The 19969-nt window shown below is 35.9% G+C and overlaps 1 long non-coding RNA gene across 1 annotated transcript in view; it reads left to right on the top strand.

Moving 5' to 3' along the window:
* The window catches only part of LOC122146611, a 31179-nt gene extending 11925 nt beyond the window's left edge, over nucleotides 1–19254 (top strand). The window contains exons 2-3 of the long non-coding RNA XR_006161136.1: nucleotides 6340–6553; nucleotides 18383–19254. This is a non-coding gene — a long non-coding RNA (uncharacterized LOC122146611). The remainder of the gene's footprint in view (nucleotides 1–6339; nucleotides 6554–18382) is intronic.
* The last annotated feature ends 715 nt before the right edge of the window (nucleotides 19255–19969 follow it).

Genomic DNA, 19969 nt, shown 5'->3' with positions numbered 1-19969 from the left:
ACATGAGGGGATTGCTCTCAGATGTGCTCCTTCCCCCAAGCGTACACACACACACGTGCACAATACACATCTCCGCTCAGGTTACTGCATACGGCACCCTGTTTCTTCCAACACACACATAATCTAAAACCTCAGGCTACTCTAGCTTCGCCGTGCTCTTTGCAGACAGCTTTATCTCATTCGTTGACACTGATACATGGAACTTATCCTTTGTGTTCCTTAAGAAAATGTTTTAGCTAGTGTAGAGAACATGTACCGAAGATAGTTTCTTATCATTTTAAGGCATAACAGGAGATTTACTGGATATAAAAAAAAAAAAAAAAACAAAAAAAAAAAACAGTTGTGATTAGTAAAATTGTTCTTCTTATGTAATTTTACGGTTTTGTGTGCATTGTATTTACTACAAATTAAATTCTGCAAAATTTTAGGCATTCATCATTATTTCAGAAATGACAGATGGTTTTGAATCGTTTTGGGGTCTGATTTAGTAGCAGTATTACATTATTTCACTAATTGTCCTGTTTTTATCAATTTGATGGCTTACTTTACACCATCAGAAATGTTTATGATCTACTGAAATGTACACATTCAGAATGCACTTAAAGCAACCCAGAGTCTATTTGCCATAACTGTTAATATTAAAGTGTGGATGAGGAATAAAATTGCATTTTACTTTAAGTATATTTTTCATATACTGTAGTCTAGGCTACACAGGCTCACATTCAATAATCTGAAATGACATGACTAGTGTTTTTGAGGGTGTTTTGTTATAATTAACAATATGCACACAAGATATTCAAATTAAAGACTTTTCATCTGTTTTCAGTCTTTACAGCATTTCTCCGTTTTAGCCTAGGTGGTTTGAGTGTAGCATTGGCCTTTTTGTACTTGTAGCTTGATTTGTTTTTTTCTGGCTTAATTAAGATATACATTTAGTAATGACTGCAATTATGTCAATTTTTTGGCTAAATTACAAAATTTCCTAGGTATGTAATCATAAAGAGAACTAAAAAACAATAGACATAATATTCCTGTTTACAGAACCTGATTATTATACTCTTGTGTGTGCATGCACGTACACACACACACACACTCTTGTATAAACTTTCTGTTCCAAATGTAATTGTCACTGGCTCATCAAGACCTCTTACATAAATGGACATTCTTAGTGTTGGTGGTGTCCATCTCTGCAGATGACATGTAAATTAAACTGTGCCAAGAGAGTAAGGGTAGTTTGTAAAAACACGCTCTGTGACCCCTTAGAGAGTCATTCATGTTTCAACAGTGGAGCGTGGGGCCAGGAGACGGGAGGAAACAGGAGCATGTATGGACATTAATTACTCTATGTGCGGTACTGCTGAAGTAATAATGTGTTGCAGTTCCTAGACTGACAGCCAGAACTCTCTGGCACTTCATCAAGCAACCTGACACTGAATATACAGTCCATTTGATTGGAAAGAGCTGCAGATGCCCTGCTTTTAGAACTAATGAAGTCAGATATAAGCATGTAAATTGATTAACCGCAGGTTGTGGTTGCTACAGCCCTATGCTCTCAAACCGATTCAAACTTTAGCTAAAACTTGGGACTGTGAGGGGAGGTTAAAAATGAGATACCAGCAATGTGAGAAAATGAACAAGAATATGAGAACTGTCATAAAAAAAAAAAAAAAAAAAAAAAAAAATTGAAAGAAAAACTGCTCTCGGTGGAGGACACACCCAAATATTGTACTCATTTTTCATTGAAGATAAAAGTATAAATATATATATATATATATAATATATATATATATATATAGTGTTTATTATTATTTGTATTATTATAATTATTTATCTATTTTTTTCCACACAAATATTTTCCAAACCAACCAGACAGCTGTCGGATAATCTAGCTTTATGGTTGTCAGCAAAGTATAATGCCTTATCAAGAAAGCGAGCGACATCGGGACTCCCACACGTTGGACTTAGACAGCCAGAATTACTTTAGACATCCGTAAGGATATGATGTGAAGCTTAAAAAAAAGAGTAATAATGTAATACATATGTAGTCAGCCAAACAATCCCTGACAAGTGAATACTTTATTTAATTCCTTTCTTCCAGCAATCAGTCAGAAACAAAGCAGCTGCTGTTGCTCTAATCAACACCATTTACCATGATCTCGGCAGCTCTGCTGAAGGCAAAGACAGCACATGGTGCAACGGAGCGGTGGCGTGGCCCTCAACTCTTAGACACAGTCATTAGCAATAATGCTTATTATGTTAGTGTTCCTGGTTGATCGCCAGCTATGTTAAAAGTTTTATGTATCCTTGAATTAACCAAAGGGCCAAGCTGAGATGCATATTAAAGCAATTTCACACAAGTGTGCTGTGGTACTGAATATTCAGCACGACAGCATGTTTAGGAGTGAAATATTGCATTTAAACAATATTTAAACAAGTTAACATTGAGTATCTTGTGTTTTAAACTAAATTCAGTCAGTTATTTATTTATTTATTTTTCTCTCTCTGAAAATGAAAGTGATTTCAAAGGAAGCCAAAGCATCAAGCATTACAAGTTGTTTTTCTGGTTAAAATATAAAAAAATGTATGCAATTTTTAATTTAAAAACTGTATTTTTTATCTTACTGAAATTGAACAGTTTTTCCACTGGTTTTATCATGTTTATGCTTAAAACAAGTTGGGGGGAAAAATCAACCAAAAAATTATTATTGTTATTATTATAATTATTGTAGTTACTTTTTTTTTTTTTTTGGCAGTGTAATCAGTCTGCTCCAGCTCCAGGATTCTGGGTTTTAATCCTTATTTCTGAAAACCATTCTGAGTGTGTTGGCCTGTAGAATGAGATGGTATCAGGGCAGGAAAACCCCTCTTTGAAATATCTGGCTTAATTTTTTCTTGGCCTTGATCGTTCTCACAAAAACCTGCTTTTAACAATGCAATTGAGGAAGCGGAGGCACACCAAAAGTGGTTAAATGTGGTCTGGATTGCCAGCGCACGGGCTGTGATGGACTTCCTCTCCAAAGTATTTCATTTTGGATTCGGTCCCTTTCTAAACACGGTGCACCTGGGACAACAGCTTTGGTTCCAGACCCAGTGTTAATCAGCAGCAATGAATGCATGCCTGCCAGCGGCTCGTATATACAATTAATACTGTGCCCTGACCTTTAACAGCAGATACTGTGGCTCTTATGAAAACAGAAAACCGCAGAGTGCCACAGCTCCAGCGTTTAGCCAAGGCAGAATGACAACGTTTTTACAGAAATCTTCCTGATTGCTGAAAGGATCTTAAAGAATCTGCAGGGAAAGTGGCAAAGAAAAATATTTAAGCTGCCCTAATGCATTCTTTCATGAGCTGCGGTGTGTCCATTGCCGAGGCAATAAGGCACAACATACCCTTCTCTTCGGGAAGACAAGTCATTTCACATGAAGGTATCCATGACTAGGCCGTCTTAGTGTTTGACATTCCAGTATTGATTCCACTCTGAGGGTGTGGAGGGGATTTCCGCCATAATCTCCAGTGAAAGAAGTAGGTTGGAAAGTCTTATCTAACACCTATTTAGTCTGCGATTTACCACAACACAAGTTGACACATGGTAAATATTGCTTTCTTTTTTTCTTCGAGCATTACTTGAAATCGCTAGATCTGCGTCTAAGAGGGCAAATCCACCTCAGTCGTATTTTGAAACAGATATTGGCAAAAATCTGATAACCCTCTAGACGATTATGACTGTATAGCTCTTCAGGGGCTTTTACATAAACAGGATAATGCAAAATGCTAGTGACTAATAGCCTATCAGAGACGTGCACCCCAACAGCATTTGAGAGAGGTCAGCCGTAGTCATTAAGTTAATGTTCGTCCACAGTTTGGGCTAAACACAGCACCTTTTATGGAATTATCATAATTAGTCTAACCATTAGCCTTAATGGGGAGTAATGGCCAGTTAGATGTTATTTGGTAAAACAACACGCCAGAGGCCGAAGGTGTTTTATTACGTCTCTATATTAAGCGTGTTCTGGAAGGTAGAAAATGTTTCCAGATCGAGGGCGAAGTTGGCTCTGTGCTAATTCAGTTTCCACATCAGGCAAAGGAAGGACCACCCACTAAGAAAGTCCAACTTGGCATAAGTCAGTATGCTGTGACTCGGTTTAAGTTTCTGTGAATGTGATTGGACTTTTATGAGAAGATCAACCTCGTTTGATAAGGGTGCATTTTCCTTTTCGTTGGCATCATGAGCGCTCTAATCTGGTTGATTAATTCAGTACAATCCATAGTAGTTCTGATAAAAACCTTGTATGAAACCACAACAAAAACCTTTCCACTAAAAATGAGTGTCAGCTATTTATCAAAATAGCATGATGTATGAGAAAATCATAACCTTTGGCATTGCTGTGTACTGCAATCGTTTATTTTTAATTTTTTTAATGTGGGTTGTTTTATTCTGTGTTTTTCATTCCTTCGCTGCCCCTCTAATTACATGTTTGCATTTCATTCCCTTTGGGTTACCTCATAGAAAAACTTTTGAATGACAAGGAGAACATGGCATCAGAAGATAACTCTCATTCCAGCAGATGGGATCGAGCTTGTTAATCAAATGCTTTCCAGATCACACTTGAACTAGAGTAATTACTCTTTCCGAAGGAACCGTTGCACACAAAGGCTTTTGTAAACTTGTCCAATAGCTACTTTAATTGGCGCGCAGGTTGGCTAACAACCGGCTATTTGGTGTTGAGGTAAAAAAAAGAAAAGAAAAGAAAAGTGTGAAATATGAATGAAACGTCGCTGGGTTTTCTGTCTGAGAGATTTATGATACATTTATCAACTCGTTTTATGCCACAGTTGGTGTTTAAGCTTGGTCATGGGCCATTTGCTCCACACAAGCACCATCTTTCTTTATTTGACTGCACGGTGTCAGCGCTTGGAAGACATTTCCACAGCAAGAGTGCCGTTTCAAAAGCCCTGTCCTCCCCTTAGATAAACCTACTCGGGAGATGATGTATAAGGATCTAATTGCATTTCAGCTACATATTTCCTACCAAAATTACTTTATTGTGCAATGTTATTGAGGTAAGGGGGTCACAGATCCATTTCTGTTGGTCTTGACATGCAAAAAACTGAACCCAACAGAGGAGTCTTTTAAACCATTCTACAGGTCACTTGTAGGATGATAATGATATACGCAAAGAGAGGGTGAAAAAAAGAGAACACAACAGAACATAGACAGCTGGTGGAAAGGCTTGTGAATTTTTAGTATTATCTAGTTTTATTTTGTGGACAGCAGTGTCCACATTCAGTTTGAATGTATCCTTGTTTGGAAATGTACTTAAAGTAAACGAGACTTGTCATTTGCACTTACATATTGTTGCTCTTTTGTTAGTTTTGATTGCTTCTATTGTCCTCATTTGTAAGTAGCTTTGGATGAAAGCGTCTGCTAAATGACTAAATGTAATTACTTATTTTTGATATTTTGTTGTTTTTGATTGTTTATATTGTTTTTATTTATTATTATTAAAATAAAATAAAAATATATATTGTCATTATTATTCAAAAATCTTTTTAGTTGTATTATTTTTATCTTTAAAAAAAAAATGATTAAAACATTCAATGCAACTGCTATATCAGATTAACATGCTGGGGTCTGGAACACGTTTAACTGACAAAACAAAATCAAGTCAAGGCTTACTGACACACTACACTCATAACATTAGATCAAAAGAAAATAACCAGTTAGGCCTAGACAACGACATATTATCTGCTGCGCTGAAGGTACAACAACAACATAATTAGTTTATTTTTTTGGTTCACTTTTCCTTAACATCTAACATGTTCTGACTTATTTATCTTTTAAAACACATGAGAAAACCTGAGCTGAGGAGCATGCAGATGTTTGAATTCAGACATGAAGTCTTTTGTGATTGTCAGAATGCTAAATTTACCGTGACTGAAGTTTCTACAACCTTTTCATTGCATTTTTAGACCAGTTAAGGTCAAGATCCTTTTTTTGGGGGGGTAGTATCTTTCTTTGGGAAGAAAAGTTGCTTAATTTTTCAAAAGGTGAGGTGCACATTTTTTTTAACCCTTTTAACCACCTAATTAGTTATATTATATACTTTCTAAATAATTACCTCACTGTACAGCTTTCTGAAGCTTAGTGGCTAGAATTTTTCGTTTAGACAAGAATGTGTCAGTGGTGATGGTGATTAAGCATTGTCACCTTCATGGTGTTGAGAAAATGTGTTTGAAAAAGGTTTTGTGTAAAATAGTTGCTTTCTGACCAATGAGTTCTGCTCTGTTTCATAATAAAGCTTTGAAACGCACTCGTGGCTTATCCTTTGTCCCTGCAGGTGCGTGCCGTGCGCTGGAAACACACTCATGAGCTAATTCAAGGCAAAGTAAAGCTCTCATCTGGGATTGGTAAGAGTCTCTCCAAGCACCCCGAAGACTTCCAGCTCATTCTTGATTGCACATGGCAGCCTCTGACCTGCACCGAAGGCACCCGCTGCCATGGAAGATTGATGATTATCGATGCAGAAACCCTTTGCTAATTCAGCGTACAAGGTTAGTATGCTTTCTTCAATGAGCCAGGCAGATAGCTGGCTAACTGTTTTAACCTCATCTGTGAGTAGCGATGCCATCAGTGATTTTCTTGAATAGAGAAAAATACTGGAGGACAAGAAAAGGTTACGGCCTCCAAAGTCACAGAAGGACAAAATTACATTCTCATCGATTCAGAAATTTTTCTCTGTGCAAATAAAGCAAATATACCTCAATAACATTCCCATCAAGTCAGTAGAAAATCAGCTTTAACATACTTTTTAGATGAAATAAATCACCTGTTATGAAATCTGTTCCATGTTATGGAATGAAATAAACAATGATTGTGAATTTAGATTAACAAGGCTTTGGAAAATTACTGCACAGAGAATGAGGGAGTAAATTTGGCCTGCAATATATTTGGCCGTTTTTTTTAGTACGTAAGTTGGTACCTGCAATTCCTCATCTCAAGACATTTTTAGAACTGTTTTATTGTTCTTTTTTAGGATGGATAAAGCAAGTGACTCTATCAGTATGTTTAGCCCCACAGCAGTGCTTCTCAACCTTTTTTGGAGTGTTTTCTTTATTCAACACCAATCAGAGATGATTTCCTTTCCCATAGTGTCACTTAGCATTATAATTCATTTTAGCTAAGGCATAATTATTACAGTGATTCACTTTTGAATAAAGCAATTAATACTGTGAAAAACAAGCTCACAGAGTAGCTTCATCTTTCACTGAGAATACACATGAGTTTCTCTAAGTTTTGACAGTTCAGAGGACAGTCTTCGAGAGAGAGACCCAATGGCAAATTATCTATAAATTAAATCCAGATGGGACATTAAACAAGAGTCATTTGAAGTCTTGGTGTGGTGGAATTTAATTAGCATTGTATGAAATATTATCCACAGGTCATACAACTCAAATCCATGAATATGGACAAAGCTTAAACATACGATTTGGGTTTATGTCCTTAAAAAGAAGCTGACAAAAATCTTGAGATTAATTGTGGTTAATTATTTCAATCTATTAACAGCCCTATATGTCATCATTTCTATTTTTTAATTTCTATTTCATAGATTAATACATGCTGTAAAGAATTGCTCTGCATTATGTTCATGATACATAATGTGTTAACAAATCTAACTTTACTGTAAAGTGTTACCATATATAGTTTCTTTTTTTTTCCTAATTGAGCTGTATTCATTCATACCGACCTTCAGGTTTATTTACAGCATGAATTTTCTATGTGCCATTAATATTTTAAAATGATTCCGGAGTACAGTGATTTTTGCCAGGAGCTCTTGGCGAAACATTCCTTTTCCAAATATCTTACACAGGTGCCAGACACAGCGCAGGTTTAAAGTGTAAATTAGTTTCTATGACTCGCCGCTAATGTAATCCCTGTAATGTAACTCTTATGAATGTGTAGTCTTCATTGACTAGGCCAGATCCAGCCATGACAGAATGACTGTGTTGGATGAGTGAACAGCCCTCATTCTGCCGCATTCAGGAATCTCTATTGCAGAGCAGATGTTTAAATCCACTTCTTCTGTCATTTAAAGTGCTCCTGCGGCTTCATTTATTGCAGAGCACTTATAAACTTTCACATAAAAAACCCTGAGTGAACCTCTGTTGAGGATGTTAAGTGTAGTTTGCTATTTATCACTGCTCGCATTGCAGCCAGGCAGATGTGCAGTGTAGGCAATGCTGCCAAGTCTTTTAAAAAGAGGATTTCATTGCTTACAGTTCTCTTTGGAATACTCGATTCTGATTGGTCAGTCATGCCGTCAAGCATGATATTTCCTAATAGAGAGCAACAGTTCCCACCCACTTTTTTTTTTGTGGCCTTTGTCTATTTATCACGTTCCTTTTCCCCATATGTATTTTTTTTTTATTTAAGTTTTCTTTAAAGAGTTTATAAGCCATAAACCAAACCAGTTTGCTACAAAGTGAATTACAACATTAGAAACTTTGATTTGCTGCAAAAAGTATTTAAATTTGGGCAAAAAGACAAGTACAAAACTGTATACTTTACAGCTTTATTGATAGGAAGAATTGTTACTTCTGGAACTCAACTGTCGTCAGTTTCCTTTCAACTGAAACCAGCACTACTTTCATGTCCCTCATATTACTTTTGACTCGCACTCTGTTTCATCCAGATGCAGCTTTTATTAGTTATCAATTGTAATCAAAATCACCTCACCTGATCTCAGTATAAAAATTACTGTAACTTTGTAGTGTTTGTCTTATTACTAAAACCATTTTTTTTTAATTAAAATAGTTATTTTTCTTAGTGAAAGCTTTAAGACAGTGCACAAGTAAAAATCAAAAAACATTTTAAACTTAAATCAATATTTTCTGTCCACATATTTATTCATTTGGTGAGTTCCCTTCACTTCAAGTCTGGGTTTTAGGCTTTAGTAAATGAGAATGTCTTTGAGAGGGTAATATACTATTTCTATAGAGTTTAATGGCATCATGTAAACTGACCTGAAACAAGCACATCTTTGGTTATGCCTCTGCATTTGCAATCAGATTTTAAATTGTTTATTAATAGATTGATTGCTCTCAAAGAAAAGGTCATTATGTGATAGAGATGGAAACATGCTCTATATTTGATACCCAAGTTATACTACAATCCATAATGAGGAACAGGCAGCATATGAGCAGGAATCCTTATTCATGCTTTGGAAAGCGGATGCTCTGTTTTCTCATTGGCAAAAGCTTGTGCAGGCAGCATTCTGGGAAAGGCAAGGCTGTTGTGAATCGAAACAAGCTTTTGGAACGTTACGTGGACACTGTAATTATTGCATAGAGAACTTAATGATTCATGTCAAACGGATTAGCCCTTAAAATCTAAGTTAAACAAAGCCCTGGCACTCCATGCATTTAAACATTTATCAGTCGCACATGAGAGTAATTTTTCATGGTCGATGTCCCAAACAGGCTCTAAACAGCGGATCGTGTTTGTATATTCCAACAAAATATCGAACGACCTTGGCTTTCAGCTGGCTGGAAGTCAAGTTGTGTTAGATACAGGAAAAAAACCTGGAAATGTACTGTAATTCTAAGCATATTTTGACACTTGAAACACTAACTGGAACCATTACAAGCCGAGCTGTATAGCAAAGTTTAGTTCCTCATACTTCTTTAATGAAAGAGGTGTAATAACTTTCGCAGGCAGTTTTCTGTTACACACCATACTGGAAACACATTAAATGCTCTTCCACATTTTATGCGATGCTATGCAAATACCTTGTGTACTTGCTGCCTGGGTAACAAATTGCCATATTATGTGTTACAATTACTTCTTCAGTCCAGCAAGCCAATACATCTTTCCAATGAAATGATTTGAAAGCTATGAATTATGGCCATATTTCAGTCTAAAAGAAACAAACCACTAATTGCGATGTGGCCTCTCGGTAATTTTCAAGAAAGAGCCCAGAAAGCACTCCAGCATCGTAGGGGGGGAAATCGCTTACTTCTGCTCCTGCTTTATTTTGGTTTCGAATAACAGACACTACTAATTTGGTGTAGGCTCGACCTTTGGCCCCCTGCCTCTCCCCTCAAGGGAACGCTCCAATCAGCCCACAGCCTCTCCGTTTTTCCTGCTGATCCATCCTTCACTACCAAACGGACTGGAGACCGCCTTTCCGAAATGTTTCTGCTAATTCCCATTTCCTCTATAATCACAAGCTTTCATGTGAGTGGCTCTGTGAGTCGATGTGTGGGGGAGGTGGTGATTACTCCAGGGTCCCGAGCATTAACCTCACCAGGTGTCACTGGATGGGCTGTTTACTTCTGTGATTAATGAATGAACTAAAAGTCTTCTTACCACCCCAACGTCATGCTCCTTTTTTAAACAAGGAGCTTGCCACTGAATCAATTGAGAGAGCTTGGACAAGCCGGTGCCGTATCAGGCTACAGAGGCAGACCTGTCGAACCGCTGCACTCTTTGTATTAGTTTGGCAGCTCGTTGGGAGGTGGTGAGGTAGCAGAGAGAGGTGCAGTAAAGGTGAAGCAGCAAGCACACTGTGATAATGTTTTCTTTTGGGCTGGAGACAACACAATAGTGACTTTTCAACTGACGCAATAAGAATCAAAGCTAATTTCCTGTGTTAAAGAAATTTAAACTAGCATCCATCAAAGCGCTTGTTGAAATTAAAAGAGTCACGGTCCAACACACAGGAGTTACAGCTGGACTTTTTTTAGACCTACACTTTGCCATATTTTTGGGATAATCATAAAAAAATGGCCCGTGACACGAATGGTAGATGAAGCCAATCACACAGTTGGATCTGTCGAATGGCCTAATTGCACATGGAATATTGAAAACCTGACTTAAATGGTTTTAAATTCAACATAATAGAGCGAGTTTGAGTAAGCTGGGAATTTTGGATTTACAGTGTGCAAAAAGTGACATACAGAGCCCACAATTAAATGAGCATGACTGTAATGACCTCCCTAGACACCGCAGTTCAAATAATGTTTGTAACCTCGACAAGGACACGTCAGTTACTGTTGGCCTAATGACTGCTTTTACTGCCAAATGGACACGAGGTTAAAAAAAAAAAAAGCTGGGCACAGTAAATGACCTAATAATTGGAAAATATATTCCTTTTTCTAACATGATGTACAGTATGTTCTGTGGATTGGGTGGTGGTGGGGGGGTTACTCTGCAAAATGATTTGAATTATTTACCTATATATACATTACCAGTCAAAAAATTGGACACACTTGACAGAAAATTGGTTAAATTATGTATTAGGCTTTATATACTGTATATGCAAACTGTTTGGGGAGGAGTTATTATTATTCATATTCTTTAATTGTTACATTAAAGTATATCCTAATTGTTTCCACAAAAATATTAAACAGCACAGCTGTTTTCAAAATTATATGTTTCTTGAGCACCAACTCAACATATTAGAATGGTTTCTAAAGGATTATGTGACACTGAAGACTGGAGTAATGATGCTAAAAATTCAGCTTTGGCATTTTATATATATATATATATATATATATATATATATATATATATATATATATATATATATATGCTAAAAATTCAGCTTTGGCATTTATTATTATTATTATTAATAAATGAATCAAATAAATGCAGCCTTGATGAGCATAAGAGACTTTCAAAAACATAAAAGTAAATAGAGATATAGATAAATAAACTGGATTTAAAAGTGTCTAGGAAAGAAGTTTCAGGTTGTTCAGGGTGGCAACTTTGAAGCTGCTCAAATTTAAGAATATTTTGTTCATTTACTTTTTGGTTTGCTACTGTACATACTTGCCATGCTTTCATTTGTGATATTTCAGAATTTTGTTGACCTTATTATTATAAAATGTGGTTAATCGCAATGATAAAAATGCTAGGTGTATTTGTGGCTATACTAGGTGTGTCTACGTTTGACTGTTAGTGTAAAACAGAATAATTTTTACATAATTTTGGCACCTTCAGTAAACTGATATTTCCTTCTGTCTAGCCTTCTAAACACACGCAAAACAGCTAAATACTTGTCATGTAGTTAAATGTGGATATTTCATTACTCATAGCGCACAAGACAAACAGTGGAGAACTAAAGTACAATAAGGCATTTATTTTAATCGGAATGATGAACCAGGGTGCATTAAAAGCTTAACTCTTCACCATTCCTGCACGCACAATTGTGAAATGATCAGTCTTGCACTCTGCCTGAAAGCACTGAAAGACATTTTTGCCATCAGCATTCGTCGGTGGTGTTAATCCGTTTCCTATGAAGAAGGCAGAGGGGGTGTGTGAAAGCAGGCTGTGTGTCATCCCTTCAGCTCTGACAGAGTGCCTGGAAGGAAAGGTGAGGAAAGGTTGTGTACACAGGTGATTACTTAATCACTGTATCCTCTGTGAGAGAGGGCCAACAAAAGGTCACGTCACTCAGGCAACAAAGCTCAATGCACCCTTGTAACCACTCCGCTCAAACAACACTATGCCAGAAACCTCACCTAATGAAGGAGTGGTTACATTTGTTTTGATAGCTTGGCTCATCTCAACTGAGAACACTCCTAAAACATGCCCATGGTTCATATTTTGCAGGAAATAGACTGCGATAGTTGGCATGGTTTGACTGGAGAGTCCCTTTTGGGTTGGCTTACTCCTTTCATGCTTTTTTTGTGCTTGGTAAGTTCCTCTTAGTTGGACTTTTGCATGTGACTGATGAACTTCAATAGTTGCTCTTCATGGCTCTGCAGTCCACCCTCTCTGTGAGCCCCTACAAATCTCTACATTGTGACTGTGCGACTAAACAAACGTGGAGTGGCTCTTCAGAGCCTTAAGGACTTAAGAGATTCTCAGATTTGACAGAGTGAGAATACAGTGAAAGATTTGAAGCTGTGTGTTTAACATACTTTTTTTTTGGTATTTTTAAAGGTGTGTTCAGTAATGCTTTGTTTATGTTGCAGCAGTCGATGTGGTAATCGTTTTAGTCTGCTGACACGTAGCGTCATGAATACAGCATTGTGAGAAAACTAATATTTTTTAGTTACCAATGCAATTTTTAAGAAATGTATCAAAATACATTCAGTATTCGGCTGTATCGAAATATATTTTGGCTTGTCATATGATCTCAACATGGCTGCCCACATACGGCGAATCTCTAGATTGTGACTGTGATTAAAACGTGAAGTGGCTCTCCAGAGCCTGAAGGAATGTTAGATTTTTAGATTTGATGGATCAGCGCAAAAACAGTGAAATGTTTTTGGACCTATTTGAAGCTGGGTGTTTAACATACTTTTTTTTAGTATTTTTAAGGGTGCACTCGGTGCTTTGTTTATGTTGCACTAGTCGATGTGGTAATCATTTTAGGCTGCTAACACATAGCAACATGAATGTAGCATTGTGCTAAAGCTACCGTTTTAGTTACCTATGCAATTATTCCATTATTTATTCAATTTCCTGGTTAACCTTAATCTGACACAAACATGTTATGACTTAGGTTGTGTAAAAGGAAACCAATCATCAAATTTTAGAAACTCGAAAGATTTGGAATGACATTGGCATTTGCCCAACAACTATCAAAAGCAAGAAAAGTTATTAGTGCAGTTTCTAAAATAACTTTCACACGACACTCTAATTTGCCAAGAGGCATTTAGCCCCATCACCGTGTAATGGAACACATTATTTAGGAAAGTACTGTCATTTGCTGCATGATATCCTGTCAAGTATATGCTTCAATTTAGAAAAGCTCCTGTCCTCTTGGGCAGGAAGCAGATTGTTGCATAATGCGCTTTCCAGATGTCTTGTACTATTGCAATATCCCTGCAATTAGAGTCATCATACAGTTCACAATGCACACACCACCGGCGTCGGTGAGTAACTAACTAAAAGTAGCGATGCTGCTTACTTCTTTTTTCAGTGGGGTGACAGTAGCTTAGCTCTTTTTAAAATAGCGTAGTTTTTCCAGTAACAAGCTACTCTTTCCAATGACTTGTGGTGTAGCATAAATGCTACATTGCTTTTTTTTTATTGTATTGCACGTACAGTTTTGCAACTGGAGCAAACTCCGGTAATAAATCACAAACGCTCTCCAGAATAATTTACTTTCTCTATCATGTGTAGCTTTAATATAGGAATATAGTATTAAGATAGGAAAGATTTAAATGAACAGATTATTCATCAAGTCCTTTTTTGTAGAAAAATATTTATTTAAATTATTCTGTTTATCATAGTGTTTATAGGTTATTTTTATATACTGCTGTCTAATGCTGCCACCCTCATTGTGACATATTGTTTTGTGCTGTAATTATTGCTTTGATTTGATTTTGATTGTAAAAACAATACAAAATCATTTGTTTTATATATATATATTTTTAAAATCTGTCTCTTAAAAATATATTTTTTTGATAAGCTATCTTGAGTGCAATGATATTTTAGTATTATTTATATACTATTATATTATTTATTAAGATTTTGAACTAGTTTTTATTTTTATACGTTCAGTTTTCATTTAAAGTTTACTTTAAGTTACTTTTTTTTTCATTTTTATTGTTTTTGCTTTTTTATGTTTCTTTATATCTTTACTTTTTTATTTTAGTTTTAGTAATTTCAGTAGTTTTAGTAGTACTCAAATTTTAAATGATTTATTTTAGTTGCCAAGGCAACATTTCTAATTTTCATTTAAGTTTGGTTAGTTTAAATTTTTTAATTAGATTTTTTTTTTTTTTTTATTTTAGCTTTATTTTAATTACCAAAAATAATTTAGTTAATAATAATAACATTGCCTGACTGGTTGAATTGCTTTAAAATCTTTAGCTTGTTGTTTGCAAGCTACCGTTTTAAACTAGTTCCCCCAACAACGAAACATTCAAATTTATGCAAAACTTGCAACAATTAAAAATTGCACTGATGGTAGCATTACCATAGTATTTTCCGTATGTTTTCAGTGTTTGTTTGTTTTTCTGTTTTTGTTTTGTTGTATGCAATGAATTATGTATTTCTCAATGCAAACTGCTTTTCTAGAACTACAAGTCAAGGCATAGGTCTATCACTCACACATACTCTGCAGCTTTTACAATTACATCACTGTTCGCCACAAGCCATTTAGACACTCGTTGACAAACTGGCTTGCATCACCTTTTATTTTGGAGCTCTTAATGGATTATGTTATAACTGTGCCAGTCAGTTTTTCAACAGTCTTTATGAGATGGCTTTTGCTTGTCTGTTTTTCTTCCTCACTGATGTTAACTCGTTCGCTCGCAGCAGCTGTTTTGAGGATCATCTGTCAAAACAAAAGGGAGCGTTTTGTCAGGGAGATGGAGGGAGGATAGACTGTGTTGTGACTGCCACAGGTGGAGAACTTGACAAGAGGAATAATGAAAACTCCCAATCTGCATCCCAGGGCCTGTCACTCTGGAATGCCACAAAGAAAGTTTTTCGAACAGGAGGGGATAAGATGGAACATGCTTTAGTGCCTCAGTTTATGGGCAAACCGTGGCCGGATGACTGATCTGATGTTAATGAAAAACATACAAACCATTTGTTTGTGGCCTAATTGAAACAGCCAGGTTACAAGATGAGTGAATAATAGTGACAGTTGGGAATTGCCGTAATGTGTCAGGTGTTAACAGGTACAGGGAATAAAAAGAAAGTATGGGGGGAAAATGAATGGGAATGCACTTGAGAGGATTTAATTAGGCTGTTAAAGTCAGGGTTAGGGGTTGAGGGAGAGGGCATATGGGCTTTAGAGGCCGAGAGAAAGGAAAGCATCAGACACTGATGCCTTTGAATGGCAATTCTACTATCATTTGCCACTTCAGTTCATGCTATTCATAATGTTTATCAGTCCTTGCAGTGTTCTACAAAAAGATGACTGAGGCATAAAGTATGTCTTTTCACACTTGCAGATTACTTACAATAGCTTGAAATTTAGGCCATGATTTAAGTGTGAAGGTATGTTTTTTGAAGAGCAAGTAACAGTCTCTATAATACTATAATATTTATATAGTATATAACATACTAGTTTTATTTAAAACTAAGTTGCATCAAAGTCTGTTTTGTATTTTTTATTTTTTAACTTGTGCTTTAATATTGGATATCTTGAAATTAAAACTTAAGGCATGATCTAAGTGTGAAGATATGGAAATGCACAACAAGTAACAGTCTCAGAGTCTGTTATCAGATCATTTACTCTATAGAATAAATATTCAAGGTATTTCTGCAATGAGAACATGGAGCAAAAATGTAACCTAAATATTACTTAAAGAGCTGAAGGTTTTAAATAACATTCTTGTACATCTTCAAGTCTACCCTTGATTTACAACTCACGTAGAAAGAAGATTTTTTCTCCAGGGGACAGTCTACTATAAAAGCAACCTCAGGTTATGTGCCTTACAAAAAGGCAAATTAACCCTTTTGTGGTTTAAAAAAGTGAATACAAATAAGTCATGACTGGTTTCTCATGCTCTGCTTGTTTTTAAAAGGCCCAAGTCACTGATTACTCAGAGGTCAATGAGTATAAGATGAACTTGTGAATAGTCTTATGAATGCTATCTTTTGAACCAGTAAGACAAGACCGTAATCAAAGATGATCTGTGCCAGATATCCAAGTGTGGTTTGCTACTTGGCTATTTAAAAATAGCTAAATAAAAATAAATACATTCAATGGCTAAAATATGACTGATTGGATTTTCCAAATTGTCAGTGATTTTTGTAATACTGTATCAAAGTCAACATCACTTTAATACGTTATGCCTGATTAAACGAAGTGTCATTTTTCTCTATTTTCTTTAGTGTGAGTAGTAAGACTGCATGTGTTTGAAATCTTTTTTTCAATTTGACTTTGATAAATTTTGACAAATGTGTTACTGAAAGGTACGAAGTTTGACAAATGACACCATAAAAATCCAACTAAAGTACATGATGCAGAAAAAAACTTGAATGGCCCTTTAATAGTTTGAGGTGTGATGTTTCACCCAATTTGAATAAACATTAACTCTGAGAACATCTGAAGAAAAATTAGGGCATTTCTCTCCATAAAACAACATCGCTTTGTATTTCAGTCAGCTTTTGTAATGACTGTAATGATTCTCTTTGTTTTGTTGACCTGAGACACAATGCCCACGACTTCCCCTCCGCTGTGGGCGCAAAGCCTAAGATATCAACCAGAATGTTCACACTTCTCTCACCTAAACGTCATCGGTGTATTTTAAGCAGTGTAAGGGACATATTTCATTCCTGTTTTAAAGTCTGAACACTAAACCCAAAACACACTCTCCCATTTTTCCATGCACGCACTAACATCCCCAAAAGTGACTTTGTAATGAGATGTTGTTTGACATGCATGCAACATTTGTGCAAGCCATTTGGCATGCTGCAGAAAAAGAGCGGGAGTGGGAGAAAGAAAAGAGAGAGGAAAAGAGAAAGGCTGTCATGTGAACTCTGTCTCAAACCAAGCCCATCGCTACACTGCCTGTAATAATAGAGAGGAAATTGAGCATTAAATACAAATCAACGGTTATTAATTTCAGCGTGACAGAAGAAGGGCGCAGAGGTTGAGCCTTTCAGCACTCCAGCGCATGCAATTGCTGTTACTTCACCTCTGTCCCTCTGAAAGGAGGGGCTCCGTCAGTGCGGGACGGGGGACGTGGAGGAGGAGGCAAAGTCCCCTTTCTGTGTTTCATGATCTGGTTCCATTTGATATAAAGATGATAAATAGCTTAAAGACTTATCAACAGGCAGCCAATCTTATAATATTTGTATTATTATTTTTTATTAACATACTATTATTATCTAGTTATCTTGTGTGTGTGTGTGTATAATTAATATATAATTATGTATATTTTATATATTGTATATAATCTATATAATTAAAACAATAAATTGAGCACATGTGACAGTATAAACAATTTTTAATTGTATAGAGATTTTCTATTTTAAATAAATATTATTCATTTGAATGTTCTAGTCATCAAATAATCCTTAAAAAGGTCACAGTTTTACAGTTTCAACCAAAATATTAAGCAGCACAACTGTTAATAACGATAATAATAATAATAAGAAATGTTTCTTGGCTATGAGAACTGCATGTTAGAATGATATATTCTTATTTTAAACTGTAATAATAGTTCTCAATATTACTGTTTTTACTGTATTTTTGATCATATAAATGCAGCCTTGGCAGATAAATGCAGACACTCTCTCCTTTCATATGACTTTACATTCACTTATACTTCACACTATTTGATCTCATATTTAATTGTATTTTTTATATTTAAATGTATTATTTATATATTTTTCATATTTAATGTAATATTTATTTTATTGGTTATTTTTGGAATTAATGATTATTCTCTGTTTTTTTTATTTAGGCACTGCCTTCTCTGAAGAAGAAGAAAAAACCCAGCCATGTTGAAGTGGGGAGTTGAATTATACACAAAAGTTATTTTAAGTCAATGATCAATCAGATCTCTAGCTGCAACTGGACATTATCAAGTCCTCAGTATCACGCCGTGCTCAGAGAATTTACAGAGAATGATGGGACTGATCAGAGGTAGTGTTGGGAGGCCTTGACCTTTGTCTCCTTTTATAAACCATGGAGGAAGTTGCGCTTGATCCCAGTGTTTTTCAGCACCTGCAAAATGTCAACCTGTTTAGATTTGAAGCAGAGACACTGATAGGACCATCTGGACCTTCACTCATGACGTCCAGCCATGGTCTGTCTTCATGGTCTGCACACCCTGAAAATGGATCAGCCAAGACCTCATTTGTAACTTTTTGACAAGCACAAGTTGAAAGCCCCACTTAAAAAAAGAAGAAGTAGAAGAAGAAGAAGAAGAAGAAGAAGAAAAGAATCAAACACTGCCTATAGCTAAATTGATTCAAAACTCATCCACCATGTAGTAAAAAGATACTCGCCTGCTGTAAATATTATTTTGGGGATTTTTTCCACTTGTCAAAACAAAGATCTGCAATTGCTATTAAGCTTAATCTTCAGTTGATTGTCTTAAACACATTAACACATTCTTGAATCCTACTCTCATCTGGAAAAACACCTCTCAGTAAAAGTGTGTCCATTCCAACTGCAGGCTTTTTTTGTCACTTGGATTTTACTGTTTTATTTCTACAAAATTAAACATTTATTCTTACACTCTTAAAAATTAAGTTTCCTAAAGAGGCTTTTCAAAGCGGTGCCATAGAAAAACCATTTTGAGTTTTCCAAAGAATCTTCCAGTGAACAGTTCTCAAAAATAACCTTTTTTTTTCTTAGTGTGAAAAACATTTTAATGTTTTAATGTCTAAAGAACTGTTTGTGCAGTGGAAATGTTCCATGGATGTTAAAGGTCATTTGTGAAAAAAAAAGCCAATAAAGAACCTTTATTTTTAAGAGTGTATAGCTGCATTAAGTTAACACCTTTCTTTGTTGAAAATAGTGTAGAATAAAAACAACCCTTTGATAAGTACACATGTCGGTGGTGGGTCCTCTACATTTCTTAAGAAAATGGTGACAAATTTCTCTGACTTTCCATGGTCTCGGTTTCAGTGCAATATGTCATCAACAGTTTCCATAACTTTGACCCCTATGAGAAAATACTATGTTAAACAATTCAGCAATTATACTTTTTTAACAGTCATAACTTATGTGCATCTACTTGAGAGCGCTTTTTTCCCATCTGTCCATTTTAGATTAGCCGTCCTGTCAGCTTCGGTGAACAGCGTTACACCTTTCCATGGGCAGACCCTGGCAGAAGAAAATGAAAAAAGGGTGTGAAAAAGCAAGTCAATGGACCCGACTTCACTCTTGAAATTCGGTATGACTGAAACTGCCGAGGGCAAGGTTGGGGGGAGGCAACCATCTGGCATGCCTGTGTTTGACTGGCACATTGTTAAACAATGATGCAGTTTGACAAATTTCAAGTATAGCTAATGAAAAGATAACATAAACACAAGAGTCACCC

Source organism: Cyprinus carpio, chromosome A11 (assembly GCF_018340385.1).
Source record: "Cyprinus carpio isolate SPL01 chromosome A11, ASM1834038v1, whole genome shotgun sequence".
NCBI classification, from domain to species: Eukaryota; Metazoa; Chordata; class Actinopteri; order Cypriniformes; family Cyprinidae; genus Cyprinus; species Cyprinus carpio.
The sequence above is the reverse complement of the archived record's forward strand: the minus strand, read 5'-3'. Positions and strand labels throughout refer to the sequence as shown.